The sequence below is a fragment of the Ixodes scapularis genome, unplaced genomic scaffold, assembly GCF_016920785.2.
Source record: "Ixodes scapularis isolate PalLabHiFi unplaced genomic scaffold, ASM1692078v2 ptg001739l_1__unscaffolded, whole genome shotgun sequence".
Taxonomy (NCBI): Eukaryota; Metazoa; Arthropoda; class Arachnida; order Ixodida; family Ixodidae; genus Ixodes; species Ixodes scapularis.
Window position 1 is genome coordinate 186,201 of NW_024610190.1, and position 19,827 is coordinate 206,027.

Consider the following 19,827-nt stretch of genomic DNA (forward strand, 5'->3'; position numbering starts at 1 on the left):
GCAAGCGAGCTGGACAATACTGATGAAAATAATCCCTGGAGAAGGGGAACAAGGGGGGCAAAGGACAAACATAAATCTCCAAACACATCTAGGTGACTGGTGAGCGACCGAAAAAATCCGCCTGGTCCGGGTATCGAACCCGGGACCTCTCCATTACAAGTGGAGCGCTCTACCAACTGAGCTAACCAGGGGTTAGACGTCAGTAGAGCAAACGGGTTTTATCAGCTGCCACCAGTCTAACACCAACAAGGGTGAAGCTTGCAATTTAAGGTTATGGTTATAATGCAATTAAATGCAAAGGGGCAAGCGAGCTGGACAATACTGATGAAAATAATCCCTGGAGAAGGGGAACAAGGGGGAAAAAGGACAAACATAAATCTCCAAACACAGCTAGGTGACTGGTGAGCGACCGAAAAAATCCGCCTGGTCCGGGTATCGAACCCGGGACCTCTCCATTGCAAGTGGAGCGCTCTACCAACTGAGCTAACCAGGGGTTAGACGTCAGTAGAGCAAACGGGTTTTATCAGCTGCCACCAGTCTAACACCAACAAGGGTGAAGCTTGCAATTTAAGGTTATGGTTATAATGCAATTAAATGCAAAGGGGCAAGCGAGCTGGACAATACTGATGAAAATAATCCCTGGAGAAGGGGAACAAGGGGGACAAAGGACAAACATAAATCTCCAAACACAGCTAGGTGACTGGTGAGCGACCAAAAAAATCCGCCTGGTCCGGGTATCGAACCGGGACCTCTCCATTACAAGTGGAGCGCTCTACCAACTGAGCTAACCAGGGGTTAGACGTCAGTAGAGCAAACGGGTTTTATCAGCTGCCACCAGTCTTACACCAACAAGGGTGAAGCTTGCAATTTAAGGTTATGGTTATAATGCAATTAAATGCAAAGGGGCAAGCGAGCTGGACAATACTGATGAAAATAATCCCTGGAGAAGGGGAACAAGGGGGACAAAGGACAAACATAAATCTCCAAACACAGCTAGGTGACTGGTGAGCGACCGAAAAAATCCGCCTGGTCCGGGTATCGAACCCGGGACCTCTCCATTACAAGTGGAGCGCTCTACCAACTGAGCTAACCAGGGGTTAGACATCAGTAGAGCAAACGGGTTTTATCAGCTGCCACCAGTCTAACACCAACAAGGGTGAAGCTTGCAATTTAAGGTTATGGTTATAATGCAATTAAATGCAAAGGGGCAAGCGAGCTGGACAATACTGATGAAAATAATCCCTGGAGAAGGGGAACAAGGGGGACAAAGACAAACATAAATCTCCAAACACAGCTAGGTGACTGGTGAGCGACCGAAAAATCCGCCTGGTCCGGGTATCGAACCCGGGACCTCTCCATTACAAGTGGAGCGCTCTACCAACTGAGCTAACCAGGGGTTAGACGTCAGTAGAGCAGACGGGTTTTATCAGCTGCCACCAGTCTAACACCAACAAGGGTGAAGCTTGCAATTTAAGGTTATGGTTATAATGCAATTAAATGCAAAGGGGCAAGCGAGCTGGACAATACTGATGAAAATAATCCCTGGAGAAGGGGAACAAGGGGGACAAAGGACAAACATAAATCTCCAAACACAGCTAGGTGACTGGTGAGCGACCGAAAAAATCCGCCTGGTCCGGGTATCGAACCCGGGACCTCTCCATTACAAGTGGAGCGCTCTACCAACTGAGCTAACCAGGGGTTAGACGTCAGTAGAGCAAACGGGTTTTATGAGCTGCCACCAGTCTAACACCAACAAGGGTGAAGCTTGCAATTTAAGGTTATGGTTATAATGCAATTAAATGCAAAGGGGCAAGCGAGCTGGACAATACTGATGAAAATAATCCCTGGAGAAGGGGAACAAGGGGGACAAAGGACAAACATAAATCTCCAAACACAGCTAGGTGACTGGTGAGCGACCGAAAAAATCCGCCTGGTCCGGGTATCGAACCCGGGACCTCTCCATTACAAGTGGAGCGCTCTACCAACTGAGCTAACCAGGGGTTAGACGTCAGTAGAGCAAACGGGTTTTATCAGCTGCCACCAGTCTAACACCAACAAGGGTGAAGCTTGCAATTTAAGGTTATGGTTATAATGCAATTAAATGCAAAGGGGCAAGCGAGCTGGACAATACTGATGAAAATAATCCCTGGAGAAGGGGAACAAGGGGGACAAAGGACAAACATAAATCTCCAAACACAGCTAGGTGACTGGTGAGCGACCAAAAAAATCCGCCTGGTCCGGGTATCGAACCGGGACCTCTCCATTACAAGTGGAGCGCTCTACCAACTGAGCTAACCAGGGGTTAGACGTCAGTAGAGCAAACGGGTTTTATCAGCTGCCACCAGTCTTACACCAACAAGGGTGAAGCTTGCAATTTAAGGTTATGGTTATAATGCAATTAAATGCAAAGGGGCAAGCGAGCTGGACAATACTGATGAAAATAATCCCTGGAGAAGGGGAACAAGGGGGACAAAGGACAAACATAAATCTCCAAACACAGCTAGGTGATTGGTGAGCGACCGAAAAAATCCGCCTGGTCCGGGTATCGAACCCGGGACCTCTCCATTACAAGTGGAGCGCTCTACTAACTGAGCTAACCAGGGGTTAGACGTCAGTAGAGCAAACGGGTTTTATCAGCTGCCACCAGTCTAACACCAACAAGGGTGAAGCTTGCAATTTAAGGTTATGGTTATAATGCAATTAAATGCAAAGGGGCAAAATCAAAGTCAAATTGGACGTTTGAGTGATTTATACAGCGTAAGGTTGGTCTGCCAGTAGGGGCGACACTGGTTTACACTGTAGATGAGCAATTTAGCCAGTGCGGTAACCGCTAGCCTGGGGTCTTTAACGTGCACCACGCAGTAGTGATACACGACCGCACGCCGGTACGACGCTCATCCAAATCGAAACGGGCAGGGGTGGGGCTCGAACCCAGGATCCCTGGGTTCGGCAGCGCGAGCTTTCGCTCCACGCGCGTCGAGCTGGGTGTGCGCTTCAGCCCACTCGGCCACCGATCCCCCGCAAAGGGGCAAGCGAGCTGGACAATACTGATGAAAATAATCCCTGGAGAAGGGGAACAAGGGGGACAAAGGAAAAACATAAATCTCCAAACACAGCTAGGTGACTGGTGAGCGACCGAAAAAATCCGCCTGGTCCGGGTATCGAACCCGGGACCTCTCCATTACAAGTGGAGCGCTCTACCAACTGAGCTAACCAGGGGTTAGACGTCAGTAGAGCAAACGGGTTTTATCAGCTGCCACCAGTCTAACACCAACAAGGGTGAAGCTTGCAATTTAAGGTTATGGTTATAATGCAATTAAATGCAAAGGGGCAAGCGAGCTGGACAATACTGATGAAAATAATCCCTGGAGAAGGGGAACAAGGGGGACAAAGGACAAACATAAATCTCCAAACACAGCTAGGTGACTGGTGAGCGACCAAAAAAATCCGCCTGGTCCGGGTATCGAACCGGGACCTCTCCATTACAAGTGGAGCGCTCTACCAACTGAGCTAACCAGGGGTTAGACGTCAGTAGAGCAAACGGGTTTTATCAGCTGCCACCAGTCTTACACCAACAAGGGTGAAGCTTGCAATTTAAGGTTATGGTTATAATGCAATTAAATGCAAAGGGGCAAGCGAGCTGGACAATACTGATGAAAATAATCCCTGGAGAAGGGGAACAAGGGGGACAAAGGACAAACATAAATCTCCAAACACAGCTAGGTGACTGGTGAGCGACCGAAAAAATCCGCCTGGTCCGGGTATCGAACCCGGGACCTCTCCATTACAAGTGGAGCGCTCTACCAACTGAGCTAACCAGGGGTTAGACGTCAGTAGAGCAAACGGGTTTTATCAGCTGCCACCAGTCTAACACCAACAAGGGTGAAGCTTGCAATTTAAGGTTATGGTTATAATGCAATTAAATGCAAAGGGGCAAGCGAGCTGGACAATACTGATGAAAATAATCCCTGGAGAAGGGGAACAAGGGGGACAAAGGACAAACATAAATCTCCAAACACAGCTAGGTGACTGGTGAGCGACCGAAAAATCCGCCTGGTCCGGGTATCGAACCCGGGACCTCTCCATTACAAGTGGAGCGCTCTACCAACTGAGCTAACCAGGGGTTAGACGTCAGTAGAGCAGACGGGTTTTATCAGCTGCCACCAGTCTAACACCAACAAGGGTGAAGCTTGCAATTTAAGGTTATGGTTATAATGCAATTAAATGCAAAGGGGCAAGCGAGCTGGACAATACTGATGAAAATAATCCCTGGAGAAGGGGAACAAGGGGGACAAAGGACAAACATAAATCTCCAAACACAGCTAGGTGACTGGTGAGCGACCGAAAAAATCCGCCTGGTCCGGGTATCGAACCCGGGACCTCTCCATTACAAGTGGAGCGCTCTACCAACTGAGCTAACCAGGGGTTAGACGTCAGTAGAGCAAACGGGTTTTATCAGCTGCCACCAGTCTAACACCAACAAGGGTGAAGCTTGCAATTTAAGGTTATGGTTATAATGCAATTAAATGCAAAGGGGCAAGCGAGCTGGACAATACTGATGAAAATAATCCCTGGAGAAGGGGAACAAGGGGGACAAAGGACAAACATAAATCTCCAAACACAGCTAGGTGACTGGTGAGCGACCGAAAAAATCCGCCTGGTCCGGGTATCGAACCCGGGACCTCTCCATTACAAGTGGAGCGCTCTACCAACTAAGCTAACCAGGGGTTAGACGTCAGTAGAGCAAACGGGTTTTATCAGCTGCCACCAGTCTAACACCAACAAGGGTGAAGCTTGCAATTTAAGGTTATGGTTATAATGCAATTAAATGCAAAGGGGCAAGCGAGCTGGACAATACTGATGAAAATAATCCCTGGCGAAGGGGAACAAGGGGGACAAAGGACAAACATAAATCTCCAAACACAGCTAGGTGACTGGTGAGCGACCGAAAAAATCCGCCTGGTCCGGGTATCGAACCCGGGACCTCTCCATTACAAGTGGAGCGCTCTACCAACTGAGCTAACCAGGGGTTAGACGTCAGTAGAGCAAACGGGTTTTATCAGCTGCCACCAGTCTAACACCAACAAGGGTGAAGCTTGCAATTTAAGGTTATGGTTATAATGCAATTAAATGCAAAGGGGCAAGCGAGCTGGACAATACTGATGAAAATAATCCCTGGAGAAGGGGAACAAGGGGGACAAAGGACAAACATAAATCTCCAAACACAGCTAGGTGACTGGTGAGCGACCGAAAAAATCCGCCTGGTCCGGGTATCGAACCCGGGACCTCTCCATTACAAGTGGAGCGCTCTACCAACTGAGCTAACCAGGGGTTAGACGTCAGTAGAGCAAACGGGTTTTATCAGCTGCCACCAGTCTAACACCAACAAGGGTGAAGCTTGCAATTTAAGGTTATGGTTATAATGCAATTAAATGCAAAGGGGCAAGCGAGCTGGACAATACTGATGAAAATAATCCCTGGAGAAGGGGAACAAGGGGGACAAAGGACAAACATAAATCTCCAAACACAGCTAGGTGACTGGTGAGCGACCGAAAAATCCGCCTGGTCCGGGTATCGAACCCGGGACCTCTCCATTACAAGTGGAGCGCTCTACCAACTGAGCTAACCAGGGGTTAGACGTCAGTAGAGCAAACGGGTTTTATCAGCTGCCACCAGTCTAACACCAACAAGGGTGAAGCTTGCAATTTAAGGTTATGGTTATAATGCAATTAAATGCAAAGGGGCAAGCGAGCTGGACAATACTGATGAAAATAATCCCTGGAGAAGGGGAACAAGGGGGGCAAAGGACAAACATAAATCTCCAAACACATCTAGGTGACTGGTGAGCGACCGAAAAAATCCGCCTGGTCCGGGTATCGAACCCGGGACCTCTCCATTACAAGTGGAGCGCTCTACCAACTGAGCTAACCAGGGGTTAGACGTCAGTAGAGCAAACGGGTTTTATCAGCTGCCACCAGTCTAACACCAACAAGGGTGAAGCTTGCAATTTAAGGTTATGGTTATAATGCAATTAAATGCAAAGGGGCAAGCGAGCTGGACAATACTGATGAAAATAATCCCTGGAGAAGGGGAACAAGGGGGAAAAAGGACAAACATAAATCTCCAAACACAGCTAGGTGACTGGTGAGCGACCGAAAAAATCCGCCTGGTCCGGGTATCGAACCCGGGACCTCTCCATTACAAGTGGAGCGCTCTACCAACTGAGCTAACCAGGGGTTAGACGTCAGTAGAGCAAACGGGTTTTATCAGCTGCCACCAGTCTAACACCAACAAGGGTGAAGCTTGCAATTTAAGGTTATGGTTATAATGCAATTAAATGCAAAGGGGCAAGCGAGCTGGACAATACTGATGAAAATAATCCCTGGAGAAGGGGAACAAGGGGGACAAAGGACAAACATAAATCTCCAAACACAGCTAGGTGACTGGTGAGCGACCAAAAAAATCCGCCTGGTCCGGGTATCGAACCGGGACCTCTCCATTACAAGTGGAGCGCTCTACCAACTGAGCTAACCAGGGGTTAGACGTCAGTAGAGCAAACGGGTTTTATCAGCTGCCACCAGTCTTACACCAACAAGGGTGAAGCTTGCAATTTAAGGTTATGGTTATAATGCAATTAAATGCAAAGGGGCAAGCGAGCTGGACAATACTGATGAAAATAATCCCTGGAGAAGGGGAACAAGGGGGACAAAGGACAAACATAAATCTCCAAACACAGCTAGGTGACTGGTGAGCGACCGAAAAAATCCGCCTGGTCCGGGTATCGAACCCGGGACCTCTCCATTACAAGTGGAGCGCTCTACCAACTGAGCTAACCAGGGGTTAGACGTCAGTAGAGCAAACGGGTTTTATCAGCTGCCACCAGTCTAACACCAACAAGGGTGAAGCTTGCAATTTAAGGTTATGGTTATAATGCAATTAAATGCAAAGGGGCAAGCGAGCTGGACAATACTGATGAAAATAATCCCTGGAGAAGGGGAACAAGGGGGACAAAGGACAAACATAAATCTCCAAACACAGCTAGGTGACTGGTGAGCGACCGAAAAATCCGCCTGGTCCGGGTATCGAACCCGGGACCTCTCCATTACAAGTGGAGCGCTCTACCAACTGAGCTAACCAGGGGTTAGACGTCAGTAGAGCAGACGGGTTTTATCAGCTGCCACCAGTCTAACACCAACAAGGGTGAAGCTTGCAATTTAAGGTTATGGTTATAATGCAATTAAATGCAAAGGGGCAAGCGAGCTGGACAATACTGATGAAAATAATCCCTGGAGAAGGGGAACAAGGGGGACAAAGGACAAACATAAATCTCCAAACACAGCTAGGTGACTGGTGAGCGACCGAAAAAATCCGCCTGGTCCGGGTATCGAACCCGGGACCTCTCCATTACAAGTGGAGCGCTCTACCAACTGAGCTAACCAGGGGTTAGACGTCAGTAGAGCAAACGGGTTTTATGAGCTGCCACCAGTCTAACACCAACAAGGGTGAAGCTTGCAATTTAAGGTTATGGTTATAATGCAATTAAATGCAAAGGGGCAAGCGAGCTGGACAATACTGATGAAAATAATCCCTGGAGAAGGGGAACAAGGGGGACAAAGGACAAACATAAATCTCCAAACACAGCTAGGTGATTGGTGAGCGACCGAAAAAATCCGCCTGGTCCGGGTATCGTACCCGGGACCTCTCCATTACAAGTGGAGCGCTCTACTAACTGAGCTAACCAGGGGTTAGACGTCAGTAGAGCAAACGGGTTTTATCAGCTGCCACCAGTCTAACACCAACAAGGGTGAAGCTTGCAATTTAAGGTTATGGTTATAATGCAATTAAATGCAAAGGGGCAAAATCAAAGTCAAATTGGACGTTTGAGTGATTTATACAGCGTAAGGTTGGTCTGCCAGTAGGGGCGACACTGGTTTACACTGTAGATGAGCAATTTAGCCAGTGCGGTAACCGCTAGCCTGGGGTCTTTAACGTGCACCACGCAGTAGTGATACACGACCGCACGCCGGTACGACGCTCATCCAAATCGAAACGGGCAGGGGTGGGGCTCGAACCCAGGATCCCTGGGTTCGGCAGCGCGAGCTTTCGCTCCACGCGCGTCGAGCTGGGTGTGCGCTTCAGCCCACTCGGCCACCGATCCCCCGCAAAGGGGCAAGCGAGCTGGACAATACTGATGAAAATAATCCCTGGAGAAGGGGAACAAGGGGGACAAAGGACAAACATAAATCTCCAAACACAGCTAGGTGACTGGTGAGCGACCGAAAAAATCCGCCTGGTCCGGGTATCGAACCCGGGACCTCTCCATTACAAGTGGAGCGCTCTACCAACTGAGCTAACCAGGGGTTAGACGTCAGTAGAGCAAACGGGTTTTATCAGCTGCCACCAGTCTAACACCAACAAGGGTGAAGCTTGCAATTTAAGGTTATGGTTATAATGCAATTAAATGCAAAGGGGCAAGCGAGCTGGACAATACTGATGAAAATAATCCCTGGAGAAGGGGAACAAGGGGGACAAAGGACAAACATAAATCTCCAAACACAGCTAGGTGACTGGTGAGCGACCAAAAAAATCCGCCTGGTCCGGGTATCGAACCGGGACCTCTCCATTACAAGTGGAGCGCTCTACCAACTGAGCTAACCAGGGGTTAGACGTCAGTAGAGCAAACGGGTTTTATCAGCTGCCACCAGTCTTACACCAACAAGGGTGAAGCTTGCAATTTAAGGTTATGGTTATAATGCAATTAAATGCAAAGGGGCAAGCGAGCTGGACAATACTGATGAAAATAATCCCTGGAGAAGGGGAACAAGGGGGACAAAGGACAAACATAAATCTCCAAACACAGCTAGGTGACTGGTGAGCGACCGAAAAAATCCGCCTGGTCCGGGTATCGAACCCGGGACCTCTCCATTACAAGTGGAGCGCTCTACCAACTGAGCTAACCAGGGGTTAGACGTCAGTAGAGCAAACGGGTTTTATCAGCTGCCACCAGTCTAACACCAACAAGGGTGAAGCTTGCAATTTAAGGTTATGGTTATAATGCAATTAAATGCAAAGGGGCAAGCGAGCTGGACAATACTGATGAAAATAATCCCTGGAGAAGGGGAACAAGGGGGACAAAGGACAAACATAAATCTCCAAACACAGCTAGGTGACTGGTGAGCGACCGAAAAATCCGCCTGGTCCGGGTATCGAACCCGGGACCTCTCCATTACAAGTGGAGCGCTCTACCAACTGAGCTAACCAGGGGTTAGACGTCAGTAGAGCAGACGGGTTTTATCAGCTGCCACCAGTCTAACACCAACAAGGGTGAAGCTTGCAATTTAAGGTTATGGTTATAATGCAATTAAATGCAAAGGGGCAAGCGAGCTGGACAATACTGATGAAAATAATCCCTGGAGAAGGGGAACAAGGGGGACAAAGGACAAACATAAATCTCCAAACACAGCTAGGTGACTGGTGAGCGACCGAAAAATCCGCCTGGTCCGGGTATCGAACTCGGGACCTCTCCATTACAAGTGGAGCGCTCTACCAACTGAGCTAACCGGGGGTTAGACGTCAGTAGAGCAAACGGGTTTTATCAGCTGCCACCAGTCTAACACCAACAAGGGTGAAGCTTGCAATTTAAGGTTATGGTTATAATGCAATTAAATGCAAAGGGGCAAGCGAGCTGGACAATACTGATGAAAATAATCCCTGGAGAAGGGGAACAAAAGGGACAAAGGACAAACATAAATCTCCAAACACAGCTAGGTGACTGGTGAGCGACCGAAAAAATCCGCCTGGTCCGGGTATCGAACCCGGGACCTCTCCATTACAAGTGGAGCGCTCTACCAACTGAGCTAACCAGGGGTTAGACGTCAGTAGAGCAAACGGGTTTTATGAGCTGCCACCAGTCTAACACCAACAAGGGTGAAGCTTGCAATTTAAGGTTATGGTTATAATGCAATTAAATGCAAAGGGGCAAGCGAGCTGGACAATACTGATGAAAATAATCCCTGGAGAAGGGGAACAAGGGGGACAAAGGACAAACATAAATCTCCAAACACAGCTAGGTGACTGGTGAGCGACCGAAAAAATCCGCCTGGTCCGGGTATCGAACCCGGGACCTCTCCATTACAAGTGGAGCGCTCTACCAACTAAGCTAACCAGGGGTTAGACGTCAGTAGAGCAAACGGGTTTTATCAGCTGCCACCAGTCTAACACCAACAAGGGTGAAGCTTGCAATTTAAGGTTATGGTTATAATGCAATTAAATGCAAAGGGGCAAGCGAGCTGGACAATACTGATGAAAATAATCCCTGGCGAAGGGGAACAAGGGGGACAAAGGACAAACATAAATCTCCAAACACAGCTAGGTGACTGGTGAGCGACCGAAAAAATCCGCCTGGTCCGGGTATCGAACCCGGGACCTCTCCATTACAAGTGGAGCGCTCTACCAACTGAGCTAACCAGGGGTTAGACGTCAGTAGAGCAAACGGGTTTTATCAGCTGCCACCAGTCTAACACCAACAAGGGTGAAGCTTGCCATTTAAGGTTATGGTTATAATGCAATTAAATGCAAAGGGGCAAGCGAGCTGGACAATACTGATGAAAATAATCCCTGGAGAAGGGGAACAAGGGGGACAAAGGACAAACATAAATCTCCAAACACAGCTAGGTGACTGGTGAGCGACCGAAAAAATCCGTCTGGTCCGGGTATCGAACCCGGGACCTCTCCATTACAAGTGGAGCGCTCTACCAACTGAGCTAACCAGGGGTTAGACGTCAGTAGAGCAAACGGGTTTTATGAGCTGCCACCAGTCTAACACCAACAAGGGTGAAGCTTGCAATTTAAGGTTATGGTTATAATGCAATTAAATGCAAAGGGGCAAGCGAGCTGGACAATACTGATGAAAATAATCCCTGGAGAAGGGGAACAAGGGGGACAAAGGACAAACATAAATCTCCAAACACAGCTAGGTGACTGGTGAGCGACCGAAAAAATCCGCCTGGTCCGGGTATCGAACCCGGGACCTCTCCATTACAAGTGGAGCGCTCTACCAACTGAGCTAACCAGGGGTTAGACGTCAGTAGAGCAAACGGGTTTTATCAGCTGCCACCAGTCTAACACCAACAAGGGTGAAGCTTGCAATTTAAGGTTATGGTTATAATGCAATTAAATGCAAAGGGGCAAGCGAGCTGGACAATACTGATGAAAATAATCCCTGGAGAAGGGGAACAAGGGGGACAAAGGACAAACATAAATCTCCAAACACAGCTAGGTGACTGGTGAGCGACCGAAAAAATCCGCCTGGTCCGGGTATCGAACCCGGGACCTCTCCATTACAAGTGGAGCGCTCTACTAACTGAGCTAACCAGGGGTTAGACGTCAGTAGAGCAAACGGGTTTTATCAGCTGCCACCAGTCTAACACCAACAAGGGTGAAGCTTGCAATTTAAGGTTATGGTTATAATGCAATTAAATGCAAAGGGGCAAGCGAGCCGGACAATACTGATGAAAATAATCCCTGGAGAAGGGGAACAAAGGGGACAAAGGACAAACATAAATCTCCAAACACAGCTAGGTGACTGGTGAGCGACCGAAAAAATCCGCCTGGTCCGGGTATCGAACCCGGGGCCTCTCCATTACAAGTGGAGCGCTCTACCAACTGAGCTAACCAGGGGTTAGACGTCAGTAGAGCAAACGGGTTTTATCAGCTGCCACCAGTCTAACACCAACAAGGGTGAAGCTTGCAATTTAAGGTTATGGTTATAATGCAATTAAATGCAAAGGGGCAAGCGAGCTGGACAATACTGATGAAAATAATCCCTGGAGAAGGGGAACAAGGGGGACAAAGGACAAACATAAATCTCCAAACACAGCTAGGTGACTGGTGAGCGACCAAAAAAATCCGCCTGGTCCGGGTATCGAACCCGGGACCTCTCCATTACAAGTGGAGCGCTCTACCAACTGAGCTAACCAGGGGTTAGACGTCAGTAGAGCAAACGGGTTTTATCAGCTGCCACCAGTCTTACACCAACAAGGGTGAAGCTCGCAATTTAAGGTTATGGTTATAATGCAATTAAATGCAAAGGGGCAAGCGAGCTGGACAATACTGATGAAAATAATCCATGGCGAAGGGGAACAAGGGGGACAAAGGACAAACATAAATCTCCAAACACAGCTAGGTGACTGGTGAGCGACCGAAAAAATCCGCCTGGTCCGGGTATCGAACCCGGGACCTCTCCATTACAAGTGGAGCGCTCTACCAACTGAGCTAACCAGGGGTTAGACGTCAGTAGAGCAAACGGGTTTTATCAGCTGCCACCAGTCTAACGCCAACAAGGGTGAAGCTTGCAATTTAAGGTTATGGTTATAATGCAATTAAATGCGAAGGGGCAAGCGAGCTGGACAATACTGATGAAAATAATCCCTGGAGAAGGGGAACAAGGGGGACAAAGGACAAACATAAATCTCCAAACACAGCTAGGTGACTGGTGAGCGACCGAAAAAATCCGCCTGGTCCGGGTATCGAACCCGGGACCCCTCCATTCCAAGTGGAGCGCTCTACTAACTGAGCTAACCAGGGGTTAGACGTCAGTAGAGCAAACGGGTTTTATCAGCTGCCACCAGTCTAACACCAACAAGTGTGAAGCTTGCAATTTAAGGTTATGTTTATAATGCAATTAAATGCAAAGGGGCAAGCGAGCTGGACAATACTGATGAAAATAATCCCTGGAGAAGGGGAACAAGGGGGACAAAGGACAAACATAAATCTCCAAACACAGCTAGGTGACTGGTGAGCGACCGAAAAATCCGCCTGGTCCGGGTATCGAACCCGGGACCTCTCCATTACAAGTGGAGCGCTCTACCAACTGAGCTAACCAGGGGTTAGACGTCAGTAGAGCAAACGGGTTTTATCAGCTGCCACCAGTCTAACACCAACAAGGGTGAAGCTTGCAATTTAAGGTTATGGTTATAATGCAATTAAATGCAAAGGGGCAAGCGAGCTGGACAATACTGATGAAAATAATCCCTGGAGAAGGGGAACAAGGGGGACAAAGGACAAACATAAATCTCCAAACACAGCTAGGTGACTGGTGAGCGACTGAAAAAATCCGCCTGGTCCGGGTATCGAACCCGGGACCTCTCCATTACAAGTGGAGCGCTCTACCAACTGAGCTAACCAGGGGTTAGACGTCAGTAGAGCAAACGGGTTTTATCAGCTGCCACCAGTCTAACACCAACAAGGGTGAAGCTTGCAATTTAAGGTTATGGTTATAATGCAATTAAATGCAAAGGGGCAAGCGAGCTGGACAATACTGATGAAAATAATCCCTGGAGAAGGGGAACAAGGGGGACAAAGGACAAACATAAATCTCCAAACACAGCTAGGTGACTGGTGAGCGACCGAAAAAATCCGCCTGGTCCGGGTATCGAACCCGGGACCTCTCCATTACAAGTGGAGCGCTCTACCAACTGAGCTAACCAGGGGTTAGACGTCAGTAGAGCAAACGGGTTTTATCAGCTGCCACCAGTCTAACACCAACAAGGGTGAAGCTTGCAATTTAAGGTTATGGTTATAATGCAATTAAATGCAAAGGGGCAAGCGAGCTGGACAATAGTGATGAAAATAATCCCTGGAGAAGGGGAACAAGGGGGACAAAGGACAAACATAAATCTCCAAACACAGCTAGGTGACTGGTGAGCGACCGAAAAAATCCGCCTGGTCCGGGTATCGAACCCGGGACCTCTCCATTACAAGTGGAGCGCTCTACTAACTGAGCTAACCAGGGGTTAGACGTCAGTAGAGCAAACGGGTTTTATCAGCTGCCACCAGTCTAACACCAACAAGGGTGAAGCTTGCAATTTAAGGTTATGGTTATAATGCAATTAAATGCAAAGGGGCAAGCGAGCTGGACAATACTGATGAAAATAATCCCTGGAGAAGGGGAACAAGGGGGACAAAGGACAAACATAAATCTCCAAACACAGCTAGGTGACTGGTGAGCGACCGAAAAAATCCGCCTGGTCCGGGTATCGAACCCGGGGCCTCTCCATTACAAGTGGAGCGCTCTACCAACTGAGCTAACCAGGGGTTAGACGTCAGTAGAGCAAACGGGTTTTATCAGCTGCCACCAGTCTAACACCAACAAGGGTGAAGCTTGCAATTTAAGGTTATGGTTATAATGCAATTAAATGCAAAGGGGCAAGCGAGCTGGACAATACTGATGAAAATAATCCCTGGAGAAGGGGAACAAGGGGGACAAAGGACAAACATAAATCTCCAAACACAGCTAGGTGACTGGTGAGCGACCAAAAAAATCCGCCTGGTCCGGGTATCGAACCCGGGACCTCTCCATTACAAGTGGAGCGCTCTACCAACTGAGCTAACCAGGGGTTAGACGTCAGTAGAGCAAACGGGTTTTATCAGCTGCCACCAGTCTTACACCAACAAGGGTGAAGCTCGCAATTTAAGGTTATGGTTATAATGCAATTAAATGCAAAGGGGCAAGCGAGCTGGACAATACTGATGAAAATAATCCCTGGCGAAGGGGAACAAGGGGGACAAAGGACAAACATAAATCTCCAAACACAGCTAGGTGACTGGTGAGCGACCGAAAAAATCCGCCTGGTCCGGGTATCGAACCCGGGACCTCTCCGTTACAAGTGGAGCGCTCTACCAACTGAGCTAACCAGGGGTTAGACGTCAGTAGAGCAAACGGGTTTTATCAGCTGCCACCAGTCTAACACCAACAAGGGTGAAGCTTGCAATTTAAGGTTATGGTTATAATGCAATTAAATGCAAAGGGGCAAGCGAGCTGGACAATACTGATGAAAATAATCCCTGGAGAAGGGGAACAAGGGGGACAAAGGACAAACATAAATCTCCAAACACAGCTAGGTGACTGGTGAGCGACCGAAAAATCCGCCTGGTCCGGGTATCGAACCCGGGACCTCTCCATTACAAGTGGAGCGCTCTACCAACTGAGCTAACCAGGGGTTAGACGTCAGTAGAGCAGACGGGTTTTATCAGCTGCCACCAGTCTAACACCAACAAGGGTGAAGCTTGCAATTTAAGGTTATGGTTATAATGCAATTAAATGCAAAGGGGCAAGCGAGCTGGACAATACTGATGAAAATAATCCCTGGAGAAGGGGAACAAGGGGGACAAAGGACAAACATAAATCTCCAAACACAGCTAGGTGACTGGTGAGCGACCGAAAAAATCCGCCTGGTCCGGGTATCGAACCCGGGACCTCTCCATTACAAGTGGAGCGCTCTACCAACTGAGCTAACCAGGGGTTAGACGTCAGTAGAGCAAACGGGTTTTATGAGCTGCCACCAGTCTAACACCAACAAGGGTGAAGCTTGCAATTTAAGGTTATGGTTATAATGCAATTAAATGCAAAGGGGCAAGCGAGCTGGACAATACTGATGAAAATAATCCCTGGAGAAGGGGAACAAGGGGGACAAAGGACAAACATAAATCTCCAAACACAGCTAGGTGACTGGTGAGCGACCGAAAAAATCCGCCTGGTCCGGGTATCGAACCCGGGACCTCTCCATTACAAGTGGAGCGCTCTACCAACTAAGCTAACCAGGGGTTAGACGACAGTAGAGCAAACGGGTTTTATCAGCTGCAACCAGTCTAACACCAACAAGGGTGAAGCTTGCAATTTAAGGTTATGGTTATAATGCAATTAAATGCAAAGGGGCAAGCGAGCTGGACAATACTGATGAAAATAATCCCTGGCGAAGGGGAACAAGGGGGACAAAGGACAAACATAAATCTCCAAACACAGCTAGGTGACTGGTGAGCGACCGAAAAAATCCGCCTGCTCCGGGTATCGAACCCGGGCCTCTCCATTACAAGTGGAGCGCTCTACCAACTGAGCTAACCAGGGGTTAGACGTCAGTAGAGCAAACGGGTTTTATCAGCTGCCACCAGTCTAACACCAACAAGGGTGAAGCTTGCAATTTAAGGTTATGGTTATAATGCAATTAAATGCAAAGGGGCAAGCGAGCTGGACAATACTGATGAAAATAATCCCTGGAGAAGGGGAACAAGGGGGACAAAGGACAAACATAAATCTCCAAACACAGCTAGGTGACTGGTGAGCGACCGAAAAAATCCGCCTGGTCCGGGTATCGAACCCGGGACCTCTCCATTACAAGTGCAGCGCTCTACCAACTGAGCTAACCAGGGGTTAGACGTCAGTAGAGCAAACGGGTTTTGTCAGCTGCCACCAGTCTAACACCAACAAGGGTGAAGCTTGCAATTTAAGGTTATGGTTATAATGCAATTAAATGCAAAGGGGCAAGCGAGCTGGACAATACTGATGAAAATAATCCCTGGCGAAGGGGAACAAGGGGGACAAAGGACAAACATAAATCTCCAAACACAGCTAGGTGACTGGTGAGCGACCGAAAAAATCCGCCTGGTCCGGGTATCGAACCCGGGACCTCTCCATTACAAGTGGAGCGCTCTACCAACTGAGCTAACCAGGGGTTAGACGTCAGTAGAGCAAACGGGTTTTATCAGCTGCCACCAGTCTAACACCAACAAGGGTGAAGCTTGCAATTTAAGGTTATGGTTATAATGCAATTAAATGCAAAGGGGCAAGCGAGCTGGACAATACTGATGAAAAATAATCCCTGGAGAAGGGGAACAAGGGGGGCAAAGGACAAACATAAATCTCCAAACACAGCTAGGTGACTGGTGAGCGACCGAAAAAATCCGCCTGGTCCGGGTATCGAACCCGGGACCTCTCCATTACAAGTGGAGCGCTCTACCAACTGAGCTAACCAGGGGTTAGACGTCAGTAGAGCAAACGGGTTTTATCAGCTGCCACCAGTCTAACACCAACAAGGGTGAAGCTTGCAATTTAAGGTTATGGTTATAATGCAATTAAATGCAAAGGGGCAAGCGAGCTGGACAATACTGATGAAAATAATCCCTGGAGAAGGGGAACAAGGGGGACAAAGGACAAACATAAATCTCCAAACACAGCTAGGTGACTGGTGAGCGACCGAAAAAATCCGCCTGGTCCGGGTATCGAACCCGGGACCTCTCCATTAAAAGTGGAGCGCTCTACCAACTGAGCTAACCAGGGGTTAGACGTCAGTAGAGCAAACGGGTTTTATCAGCTGCCACCAGTCTAACACCAACAAGGGTGAAGCTTGCAATTTAAGGTTATGGTTATAATGCAATTAAATGCAAAGGGGCAAGCGAGCTGGACAATACTGATGAAAATAATCCCTGGCGAAGGGGAACAAGGGGGACAAAGGACAAACATAAATCTCCAAACACAGCTAGGTGACTGGTGAGCGACCGAAAAAATCCGCCTGGTCCGGGTATCGAACCCGGGACCTCTCCATTACAAGTGGAGCGCTCTACCAACTGAGCTAACCAGGGGTTAGACGTCAGTAGAGCAAACGGGTTTTATCAGCTGCCACCAGTCTAACACCAACAAGGGTGAAGCTTGCAATTTAAGGTTATGGTTATAATGCAATTAAATGCAAAGGGGCAAGCGAGCTGGACAATACTGATGAAAATAATCCCTGGAGAAGGGGAACAAGGGGGACAAAGGACAAACATAAATCTCCAAACACAGCTAGGTGACTGGTGAGCGACCGAAAAAATCCGCCTGGTCCGGGTATCGAACCCGGGACCTCTCCATTACAAGTGGAGCGCTCTACTAACTGAGCTAACCAGGGGTTAGACGTCAGTAGAGCAAACGGGTTTTATCAGCTGCCACCAGTCTAACACCAACAAGGGTGAAGCTTGCAATTTAAGGTTATGGTTATAATGCAATTAAATGCAAAGGGGCAAGCGAGCTGGACAATACTGATGAAAATAATCCCTGGAGAAGGGGAACAAGGGGGACAAAGGACAAACATAAATCTCCAAACACAGCTAGGTGACTGGTGAGCGACCGAAAAAATCCGCCTGGTCCGGGTATCGAACCCGGGACCTCTCCATTACAAGTGGAGCGCTCTACCAACTGAGCTAACCAGGGGTTAGACGTCAGTAGAGCAAACGGGTTTTATCAGCTGCCACCAGTCTAACACCAACAAGGGTGAAGCTTGCAATTTAAGGTTATGGTTATAATGCAATTAAATGCAAAGGGGCAAGCGAGCTGGACAATACTGATGAAAATAATCCCTGGAGAAGGGGAACAAGGGGGACAAAGGACAAACATAAATCTCCAAACACAGCTAGGTGACTGGTGAGCGACCAAAAAAATCCGCCTGGTCCGGGTATCGAACCCGGGACCTCTCCATTACAAGTGGAGCGCTCTACCAACTGAGCTAACCAGGGGTTAGACGTCGGTAGAGCAAACGGGTTTTATCAGCTGCCACCAGTCTAACACCAACAAGGGTGAAGCTTGCAATTTAAGGTTATGGTTATAATGCAATTAAATGCGAAGGGGCAAGCGAGCTGGACAATACTGATGAAAATAATCCCTGGAGAAGGGGAACAAGGGGGACAAAGGACAAACATAAATCTCCAAACACAGCTAGGTGACTGGTGAGCGACCGAAAAAATCCGCCTGGTCCGGGTATCGAACCCGGGACCCCTCCATTCCAAGTGGAGCGCTCTACCAACTGAGCTAACCAGGGGTTAGACGTCAGTAGAGCAAACGGGTTTTATCAGCTGCCACCAGTCTAACACCAACAAGGGTGAAGCTTGCAATTTAAGGTTATGGTTATAATGCAATTAAATGCAAAGGGGCAAGCGAGCTGGACAATACTGATGAAAATAATCCCTGGAGAAGGGGAACAAGGGGGACAAAGGACAAACATAAATCTCCAAACACAGCTAGGTGACTGGTGAGCGACCGAAAAAATCCGCCTGGTCCGGGTATCGAACCCGGGACCTCTCCATTACAAGTGGAGCGCTCTACTAACTGAGCTAACCAGGGGTTAGACGTCAGTAGAGCAAACGGGTTTTATCAGCTGCCACCAGTCTAACACCAACAAGGGTGAAGCTTGCAATTTAAGGTTATGTTTATAATGCAATTAAATGCAAAGGGGCAAGCGAGCTGGACAATACTGATGAAAATAATCCCTGGAGAAGGGGAACAAGGGGGACAAAGGACAAACATAAATCTCCAAACACAGCTAGGTGACTGGTGAGCGACCGAAAAATCCGCCTGGTCCGGGTATCGAACCCGGGACCTCTCCATTACAAGTGGAGCGCTCTACCAACTGAGCTAACCAGGGGTTAGACGTCAGTAGAGCAAACGGGTTTTATCAGCTGCCACCAGTCTAACACCAACAAGGGTGAAGCTTGCAATTTAAGGTTATGGTTATAATGCAATTAAATGCAAAGGGGCAAGCGAGCTGGACAATACTGATGAAAATAATCCCTGGAGAAGGGGAACAAGGGGGACAAAGGACAAACATAAATCTCCAAACACAGCTAGGTGACTGGTGAGCGACTGAAAAAATCCGCCTGGTCCGGGTATCGAACCAGGGACCTCTCCATCACAAGTGGAGCGCTCTACCAACTGAGCTAACCAGGGGTTAGACGTCAGTAGAGCAAACGGGTTTTATCAGCTGCCACCAGTCTAACACCAACAAGGGTGAAGCTTGCAATTTAAGGTTATGGTTATAATGCAATTAAATGCAAAGGGGCAAGCGAGCTGGACAATACTGATGAAAATAATCCCTGGAGAAGGGGAACAAGGGGGACAAAGGACAAACATAAATCTCCAAACACAGCTAGGTGACTGGTGAGCGACCGAAAAAATCCGCCTGGTCCGGGTATCGAACCCGGGACCTCTCCATTACAAGTGGAGCGCTCTACCAACTGAGCTAACCA

General features: G+C 48.3%; 27 non-coding genes across 27 annotated transcripts; all 27 read right to left on the bottom strand.

The window, feature by feature from the left end:
- Positions 1 to 118: 118 nt before the first annotated feature.
- Trnat-ugu lies at positions 119 to 191 on the bottom strand. Its single transcript has one exon. It is a non-coding gene; the product is annotated as a tRNA-Thr (tRNA).
- Positions 192 to 420: 229 nt separating this feature from the next.
- On the bottom strand, positions 421 to 493 carry Trnaa-ugc. Its single transcript has one exon. It is a non-coding gene; the product is annotated as a tRNA-Ala (tRNA).
- A 530-nt stretch (positions 494 to 1,023) lies between these two features.
- Trnat-ugu lies at positions 1,024 to 1,096 on the bottom strand. Its single transcript has one exon. It is a non-coding gene; the product is annotated as a tRNA-Thr (tRNA).
- Positions 1,097 to 1,323: 227 nt separating this feature from the next.
- Trnat-ugu lies at positions 1,324 to 1,396 on the bottom strand. The gene has a single exon. It is a non-coding gene; the product is annotated as a tRNA-Thr (tRNA).
- Positions 1,397 to 1,625: 229 nt separating this feature from the next.
- On the bottom strand, positions 1,626 to 1,698 carry Trnat-ugu. The gene has a single exon. It is a non-coding gene; the product is annotated as a tRNA-Thr (tRNA).
- A 229-nt stretch (positions 1,699 to 1,927) lies between these two features.
- Positions 1,928 to 2,000, bottom strand: Trnat-ugu. Its single transcript has one exon. It is a non-coding gene; the product is annotated as a tRNA-Thr (tRNA).
- A 1,146-nt stretch (positions 2,001 to 3,146) lies between these two features.
- Trnat-ugu lies at positions 3,147 to 3,219 on the bottom strand. The gene has a single exon. It is a non-coding gene; the product is annotated as a tRNA-Thr (tRNA).
- Positions 3,220 to 3,749: 530 nt separating this feature from the next.
- Trnat-ugu lies at positions 3,750 to 3,822 on the bottom strand. The gene has a single exon. It is a non-coding gene; the product is annotated as a tRNA-Thr (tRNA).
- Positions 3,823 to 4,050: 228 nt separating this feature from the next.
- On the bottom strand, positions 4,051 to 4,123 carry Trnat-ugu. The gene has a single exon. It is a non-coding gene; the product is annotated as a tRNA-Thr (tRNA).
- Positions 4,124 to 4,352: 229 nt separating this feature from the next.
- Trnat-ugu lies at positions 4,353 to 4,425 on the bottom strand. The gene has a single exon. It is a non-coding gene; the product is annotated as a tRNA-Thr (tRNA).
- Positions 4,426 to 4,956: 531 nt separating this feature from the next.
- Positions 4,957 to 5,029, bottom strand: Trnat-ugu. The gene has a single exon. It is a non-coding gene; the product is annotated as a tRNA-Thr (tRNA).
- Positions 5,030 to 5,258: 229 nt separating this feature from the next.
- On the bottom strand, positions 5,259 to 5,331 carry Trnat-ugu. The gene has a single exon. It is a non-coding gene; the product is annotated as a tRNA-Thr (tRNA).
- A 228-nt stretch (positions 5,332 to 5,559) lies between these two features.
- Trnat-ugu lies at positions 5,560 to 5,632 on the bottom strand. Its single transcript has one exon. It is a non-coding gene; the product is annotated as a tRNA-Thr (tRNA).
- Positions 5,633 to 5,861: 229 nt separating this feature from the next.
- Trnat-ugu lies at positions 5,862 to 5,934 on the bottom strand. The gene has a single exon. It is a non-coding gene; the product is annotated as a tRNA-Thr (tRNA).
- Positions 5,935 to 6,163: 229 nt separating this feature from the next.
- On the bottom strand, positions 6,164 to 6,236 carry Trnat-ugu. Its single transcript has one exon. It is a non-coding gene; the product is annotated as a tRNA-Thr (tRNA).
- Positions 6,237 to 6,766: 530 nt separating this feature from the next.
- On the bottom strand, positions 6,767 to 6,839 carry Trnat-ugu. Its single transcript has one exon. It is a non-coding gene; the product is annotated as a tRNA-Thr (tRNA).
- A 228-nt stretch (positions 6,840 to 7,067) lies between these two features.
- Positions 7,068 to 7,140, bottom strand: Trnat-ugu. Its single transcript has one exon. It is a non-coding gene; the product is annotated as a tRNA-Thr (tRNA).
- Positions 7,141 to 7,369: 229 nt separating this feature from the next.
- On the bottom strand, positions 7,370 to 7,442 carry Trnat-ugu. The gene has a single exon. It is a non-coding gene; the product is annotated as a tRNA-Thr (tRNA).
- Positions 7,443 to 8,287: 845 nt separating this feature from the next.
- On the bottom strand, positions 8,288 to 8,360 carry Trnat-ugu. Its single transcript has one exon. It is a non-coding gene; the product is annotated as a tRNA-Thr (tRNA).
- A 530-nt stretch (positions 8,361 to 8,890) lies between these two features.
- On the bottom strand, positions 8,891 to 8,963 carry Trnat-ugu. The gene has a single exon. It is a non-coding gene; the product is annotated as a tRNA-Thr (tRNA).
- Positions 8,964 to 9,191: 228 nt separating this feature from the next.
- Positions 9,192 to 9,264, bottom strand: Trnat-ugu. Its single transcript has one exon. It is a non-coding gene; the product is annotated as a tRNA-Thr (tRNA).
- A 530-nt stretch (positions 9,265 to 9,794) lies between these two features.
- Positions 9,795 to 9,867, bottom strand: Trnat-ugu. Its single transcript has one exon. It is a non-coding gene; the product is annotated as a tRNA-Thr (tRNA).
- Positions 9,868 to 10,398: 531 nt separating this feature from the next.
- Positions 10,399 to 10,471, bottom strand: Trnat-ugu. The gene has a single exon. It is a non-coding gene; the product is annotated as a tRNA-Thr (tRNA).
- Positions 10,472 to 11,002: 531 nt separating this feature from the next.
- On the bottom strand, positions 11,003 to 11,075 carry Trnat-ugu. Its single transcript has one exon. It is a non-coding gene; the product is annotated as a tRNA-Thr (tRNA).
- Positions 11,076 to 12,512: 1,437 nt separating this feature from the next.
- Trnap-ugg lies at positions 12,513 to 12,585 on the bottom strand. Its single transcript has one exon. It is a non-coding gene; the product is annotated as a tRNA-Pro (tRNA).
- Positions 12,586 to 17,040: 4,455 nt separating this feature from the next.
- On the bottom strand, positions 17,041 to 17,113 carry Trnak-uuu. The gene has a single exon. It is a non-coding gene; the product is annotated as a tRNA-Lys (tRNA).
- Positions 17,114 to 18,550: 1,437 nt separating this feature from the next.
- Positions 18,551 to 18,623, bottom strand: Trnap-ugg. Its single transcript has one exon. It is a non-coding gene; the product is annotated as a tRNA-Pro (tRNA).
- Positions 18,624 to 19,827: the final 1,204 nt, after the last annotated feature.